The 7,167-nt window shown below is 36.7% G+C and overlaps 1 long non-coding RNA gene across 1 annotated transcript in view; it reads right to left on the bottom strand.

The window, feature by feature from the left end:
- Window positions 1-6,833: 6,833 nt before the first annotated feature.
- Window positions 6,834-7,167, bottom strand: part of LOC120753071 (uncharacterized) — a 69,432-nt gene continuing 69,098 nt past the window's right edge. Inside the window, exon 5 of the long non-coding RNA XR_005700948.2 lies at window positions 6,834-6,946. This is a non-coding gene — a long non-coding RNA (uncharacterized LOC120753071). The remainder of the gene's footprint in view (window positions 6,947-7,167) is intronic.

Here is a 7,167-nt window from a genome sequence, read left to right as displayed (position 1 = left end):
CTTCCTTCGAGGCATCTTCATTAATCATGCAGGTCTCAGTTCTGAGAGTCTGAATAGATCGGCGGAGGAGGACAATACTGTTAATGGTTGGGTCCAGGTGTGGTGTGGAGATGTTAATTTCTGATGGAGACGAACTAGATATTGATCTGAGGTAATCATCTGGTTCTCCGGGCTATCATCTCCGTTTTCTGTCACCTTTTGTTCCCTTTCAATGATTCCCGGCAGCGGCACTTTCTCGTTCCCCTTTCTGGTAATTCCAATCATGTTTTCCTCGTGTCCCTCCCATGCCTTTTCGGGCTAGAGAAATTCGTGTATTTTGTTGAGCCACCTTCCCCTGAGTTAACTCACAATATGCTAGTTTGAACAAAACTTAACTTATAACATGCTAGTTTATACAAAACTTAACTTATAACATGCTAGTTTATACAAAACTTATATTTATATGGTTTGTATTACATTTTATATCCTATTAACACGAATTAACTTTAGGACATATATCACATTCACTAAGTTTTTCTTTAGGGAAGACATATTTGTAAATATTAGTAGCTGTTTAATGCTTTCTATTCAGGCCTCATTGGAATTACATAGAGGTTTTATTTGAATCAATGAAAAACTGTGATGTAAAAGATAATTCTAATTTAAACAGTGATGACTTCTGCATAGATATTCAGATTTTTACTTTATTTGTACTCACTGCTTTTTGTTTTTCCACATATGAAAAATAAAACTATTTATTTTGTCACATTGGAAAGCCATTTAGCATTGGCTAAGGTATAGTTTAAAAATATATAGGGAATAGAACTTCCTTTATTCATATGCACTCTAACTTAGGTGTCACTATTTTGCTTTTAAGATTGGAAGGAAAAATCATCAGCTAAATATCCTTGAAAGCCAGAAAGAAGAGAGATTGTGTTCTGATACTTAAGTATTGTTGGGGTTTAAGTCTCCCAACAAGTATCTAGAGCTTCAGGGTTGCAGTTTGGTAGGCCTGTACAACCTGGATAAATTGCCATAAAAATGCAAAGACTATTACAACACTTATTCCTGTTGGGTTTTGTATGCTTACCTTTTCTTCTTCTTTTCTCACTGTACCTTGTTTTCTTCTTCTGTATCCAGGATATTGAAGTTATTATAGGGCAGATTGGCTACAGTTGGCTATGGTGGGCTACAGGAGGAATTCTAGTTGCTTACTCAAAACAGCTTTATGTTTTTACAATGCCAACCAGCACACATTTGGAATATAGAGAAAATCTCTACATTGTCCTCTTCTAAGGTTCAGTATCACTTATGCTTGCATTGTGCTGAATTCCTGCAGGGTCCTTCTGATCATTAAGATGTTGGATGCTTGATTTCTGCTCATCTTTACTGACCCGTTTTATCTTCTAATTCATGTTGAACAAGTATTAATTTATTCACATAATTGCACAGCGATTTTTATTCTTGCATTTAATTCTCTAACAACTGTCCTGCATTTTGTACTCAAAACAGTTCCAAAAGTCTCTTTCTGGTATTGTTTGGGAGAGAAAAAGAATGTAGACTGGTTGAATTTCTAAAGCTAAATTTATTGAAAGGAGATGTGCTTTGTCCTGGCAATAGCCAAGAAGGGGAACAGTTACAGAAGATGCCTCTTGCAAGTAGAAGAATTTAGTGTAAGGGATTTGGGATTAAGTTTTACTATAATCTTTTTGTTGTGTGGGGAAGAAATTCTCAAAGAGTGAATCATCATCCATTTGTAGGTGTGAGGTTGTGTACGCATAGCTTCTACAGTGACTCCTTAAAAAGTAATGGTTTTAGTGCATTCCATTGTGAGCAGGCTATTGTTCCTCTTCCAGGAGAAGGGTGTGTGCCAGGCTGTTTCAAAGCCCCAGTGGGCTGCAAGGACCAGTGCTGGAATGGATGCCTCTTTCTCCTTTTCACTTTGATTGACTCCAAATAGGTTGTAGCTTTTCAGCAAAGTTCATGTCCTTCAGAGGCAGCAGAGTTGATAAAGCAGGGATTTTAGCGCTATGTCTAATAACATCATATATAATCTAGTTTGTTGCAGTTGAGATATTCTATTCTTTATCCACTTTAGTTAGAAAAGCCTCTCATCAAGCTCAGATTTTAGAATCATGCAGTGTTATTTTTTTGCCTATATATAGCTTAGAATACAGTGACTACGACACTTTGGTAAGTTACCAAGACGTTACATTCTATTTGCAGCCATTTTTTGGGGTTAGTCGTGGTTTTCTAGAGTTATAAGAACTTTTCCTAATGTGATATAAAACAAGGGCATTATGTCTGTTTTTTTCAGCATTCAAGAGTGCTCTGATCTTATGAAAGAAATAGATCCATCTGGACCTTGTCTTGCACTCTTTGGAAGAGTGCTTCTGCTATCTTTAAATGGTGTGACCCATGACCCTAGTTATAAAGTATCACTCTATCTTTTAAGAACTTGTTTTTATCTCAGTCACTTTGAGCTCCTCATTTCTTGTTTTTTCAGTGAAGGGGCACAGCTGATTGAATTGCTGTAATACATGACCTCCTGCACTTTGGGAAGTCAGTGAATTCTTCACTGTTGAATCTTTTTAAGAGGTATTTCAAGGGCTCATTTTAAATCTAAATTTGATTCCTTTAGCAGTCGCCTTTGTATGACAGTTTCATTTACTTCATATGCTAAACCATCAGATAACATGGCATCTTTTGCTGCCACTAAATTCACAGCATTAATTTATTAGTTTTACATTGTAACAAATGCAAAAATAGATTCACCTTATTGCTCAGCTTTGCCATTTGCATTTTAGCCCCCATACAACTACCAATGGTTTGGGGTGACAGTATTCTTTTTTAAAAAAGGTCTATAATCTCTGGAAGTAATTATCATTTAGTAATTCAGGAACAATTTGGTTAAATGTTCTCAAACATTTAAAACAGTCTTCTGTTTTTTGTACCATGCATAATGTGACTTGCATGAAAACAACATCTGCGTATTTTTCTGAGCAGTTTATCAGAGTCTACACATCATTCTTCCTGTGCTGTGTTAAAAGCAACATTAGGTGATGCTGTCATGAGAACAGCATATTTGATGTCTGCTATTTTTCAACACCTTATTAAAGCATTAATTATGATTCTCATCACTACATGTGAAAGTATTTTATAAAATACTCGAATACCAAATTTGATCAGGCATTTCTTATTGCTCTATTTTCTATTGATGGAGGGGGATGGGGTGGATACCTGTGGGGTATTTTGGGGAATCTGGGTTCTTTGGAGGTTTTGGGATTAGGGATTTTTTTGTTTCGTTTTGTGGGGGTTTTGTTGTTGTTGTTGTTGTTTGTGGGTGTTTTTTGGTGGTGTGGTTTTTTTTTTTTTGGTTTTTTGGGGTTTTTTGTTTGTTTGTTTTGTTTTTTGTTGGATTTTTTTGGGGGTTGGGGGTTTGTTTGTGGGCATGAACAATCTTTCAGGTTGATGTAACCCTTTTTTTCATTTTTTCCCCTTTATTTTTCTCTGAAGTCATACAAGTAAGTATTATTTCTATAACACCGAATTGGCTCAAGTGAACTGTGCGGATTGGTTCACTGGTTGCTGGACACTACTGTGTTGCTAGAGGATATGAGTAAATACTCGCAGATCTGACTCCTAGAGATGAAGGCTAAGAAGAACTTTATTATTTACAAAGACCTCGCTTTTATAGGTTTTGAAGAATTACCAGGGATTGGAGCACAAGGTTACCACCTCTCCCTCTTACTATCCAGGCTAGAAGTCCATCAGTGGACTATCATCAGAAAGGAATGTGGAAAACAAGATTTTTACATTAGAGGCTGTGGAAAAATTCAGTCAGAGCTATAAACATTTCACAAAAGCTCACATAATATGGCAGCAGCATTATGATGTTTTCCAAATTGAAATAGGTGATATTTGGTTGTAGATGTGCTTCATCGCAGGACACCAACCCATCAATTAGGTTAGACAAGAGTGTGAGGTGTTTAAACTCTGTTTGAAAGAGTAGTTCAAAGGATCATGTAAATGGTTTCCTGTTTCAAAGACAGGAGAGGCAAACTGTCTGCTGTTATGAATTAAGCCATTAACTGGCCTTGGACAAAAGTTAAACCTCTTTAATCCCGAGTGGCCTACTGACTATTCCACTTTCTCATTTTGTAGCATCAGAGAGGAGTCATACTGTGGATTTCCCTTTGGAATACAAATTAGCTAAACAAGCCATCATAAGTTTTAGAAAAACATATCCTTCATTGTTCTAAGAACTCAACTAGAGGGCTATACAAGTCATTGGAAAACGGACAGAGAAGTGAATAATATTGATAACTACTTGGCTGCTGATACCTGAGACTTTTGAGTGCCTCTTAGCAATGCAGATGCTGGAAAATATTTTGAAATTACTCTTTTTATAATTAAACTGCTTTAAATTTATTGCTTATTCTTTTGCCAACATAATGCATGGTTCCAAAGGAAATAATTTAATGATGCATTTGTGGAACTTTTGCTTTTTAAAAATATTAAAATAGTATAGTTGCACACAGTGATGAAAAGCAATGGTTTTTGTCATTATTGTCATTCTGCCAGACCTAGTGAACATTTGAGGCAAGTGGTGCTTGCCTTGTAGCTGTTTGTTTAGTATCCAGAAGAGTTTTGGAATTACTCATGGCATTTAAAAGGTCAATAAAAATAATTTTCAGAGAGACACTCACGGTCATGTCTTTACCAGTGCCATGCCATCTTCTGTTGTTGGAGTTGTTCATATTCTAGAATATTGCTTTATTGAGTGTATGGATGTGTGTGTGCATGGCATCATGCTGATATTTGGGACAGAGGTTATGTATCTGCAAAAATACTGGATGATTGCCAGTATGTACAAACTCTGATAGGTATTCTTCACTTTTTCTCACCTACAAGTTAGCACTGTATGAGGACTTAGACATCAGATAATGCTACAGGGTGTAGCACTGTGCAGAAAGAAATATGTACTGAATATCCTACTTTTGCATAGATTGTACTCCTCTTGAAATACACTAAATGTAAAGCAACCAAGGAATAAAACTAACAGAGGGAGTGGGGCATCAGTAATTCACATCAGTAGAGCAGAAACAGAGGGCAGGGGGGTTTATGAAAAATGAAGTCACATAGTAGCTTTAGAGATGTGAGAAAACACTTTGATATTGGACAGATACTGGACTTGTGATACTGGACAGAAACAACTAAATAAATAACACAGATCTACAGGGTATGTGTACTGACAATCATCAAAAGTTCTCCACAGAAAAGAAATTTTCCTTAAATCAGATTCATGACCTGTCAGTAGTGGGGTTCTGCAGGGCTCCATCCTAGGCCTAATGTTCTTCAACATCTTCATAAATCATTTGGTCAAAAGACTGGAAGGGATACTTAAACCAGTTTGCAGATAGAACAAAATTGGGAGGAGCCCTTTATATTTACAGAATCTAAAATGTAAATTCTACTATTACTAGTATGAATATGGTAGGATTTAAGAGCTTAGAAATGTGAACATCCTCCTTGTCCTTACAGCCATTATTGGAGAATGGAAGAACTAAAGGCAAATATCATCTGAGTATTTTGCTCTCTCATAAAAAAGTCTCATGCTATACCATTTTCATACTTTATATATTTAATGTATGTTGTGGTTTAGGGACAGTATTCTTCAATTTAGTGTTCCCACTGAAACCACTCAAAACCTTGCACCATTCAATCACTCCCCACCTCCTCCTCCTCTTTGGCAGGGTGGTGGGAAGAACGGGAGACACAAAAGGCAAAGGTCATAGATTGAGGTAAGAGCAATTTACTGAAACAGCAATGAAATAAGAAAAAGAGCAGTAACAGTATTTATAACAAAAGCATACTAGAGAGGTGAGCGATCCACTTGCAAATGCTAAATATGCACTATATAGCACAGGAACCCAACAATACCCAACCACGTCCATGCTAAGTACCCTGACCCGAAGGAACCCCTTCCCCAATTCCCATTAAATGATAAAAGGTGGTATAGAATAACCTCTGGACCTTAGCCGTGCCCGATCCTAGCTATGGCAAAAATTAACTAATTAGTAGTCAGAACCAAGACAATGTGATAAAAACCTAATTTCATGTCATAAAAACCCTGCATTTTAAAGTCATCATTCTTGTTTTGCTTTGGGCTATAGGTATGAATGGTGGTATAAGTGGAAAATGTTTGAGCTGCTGCACTCTATATGAGGAAGTAATTAAATTTATGGATGGGAAAAACACATAATTCTAGTTTCCCATTGTTTTTACATTTGCCTGACTCCAGTGCTTTATTTCCCAGTCTCCATTAGGAATACATGTGAACAATTTGTAAATTAAGCCTGCTTTGTATATACATTAGCTGAATCTATGTATGTATGTACATTAGCTGAAGCCCCTGTCCTGTTAGTCACATTAGTTAGGGCGTACAGCTATTAGCTGATCCTGACAATAGGCTTGATAAGTGTTCCATGATGCTTGTAAGCATTCTGTTGAAAACAAAAGTTTAGAAGATGTCCAAGGTTAGCAGGTGCCTCAGCAGTGAAGTGGGAATACAGTTCAGCTTGCCAGCTGTCTCCTCGAGACTATGTCTCTAAAGTGAGTGATAAACTTCTATGCAATATTGAGATGTAGTGGAACAGGGAAATTAAATAGAAAAAATGAAACATGGCACTGCATCTCTCCTGCAACCTATGTTAAATATGAAATGGAAATATAAACGGAAGTAAGATGGCTTTTGCACAGTTTACCTTTGAGAAGGCCAAGCTAGGTCTCTATGGAAATTAATTTGGATATTAAAAGTACAAATGTAAGAACTGAACTTGCTCACATCACCTTGTTCAAGTCCAGCTGCTTTGTCTCATGCCTCTTAACACTTTGAGTTGCATACATTCTCCTGTTTCTCCAGACTGGTTTCCATGAGTGTCTTTGAAGCCTCCAGTAGCAAATTCTGTGGGGAGCAAAAATGAATTTTCAGAATATTTCCAAATATCTGTTAGCCAGAGCACAATATTCTGATTGGGGAGGAAAAAAAAAAAAAACAACACACCAACCTTGTTTAATTTCCTGCTGTGACAGTAAATTCTAGTTCTAGTGCAATTTGCTATGAAGATGATGAAATACCATTATTTTTCTGGCTCCTTTTTACTTTAAAATATGACTGAGTAATGA

Source organism: Hirundo rustica, chromosome 5, assembly GCF_015227805.2.
Source record: "Hirundo rustica isolate bHirRus1 chromosome 5, bHirRus1.pri.v3, whole genome shotgun sequence".
Taxonomy (NCBI): Eukaryota; Metazoa; Chordata; class Aves; order Passeriformes; family Hirundinidae; genus Hirundo; species Hirundo rustica.
Note: the sequence above shows the minus strand (reverse complement) of the source record. Positions and strands in the feature narration are given on the sequence as shown.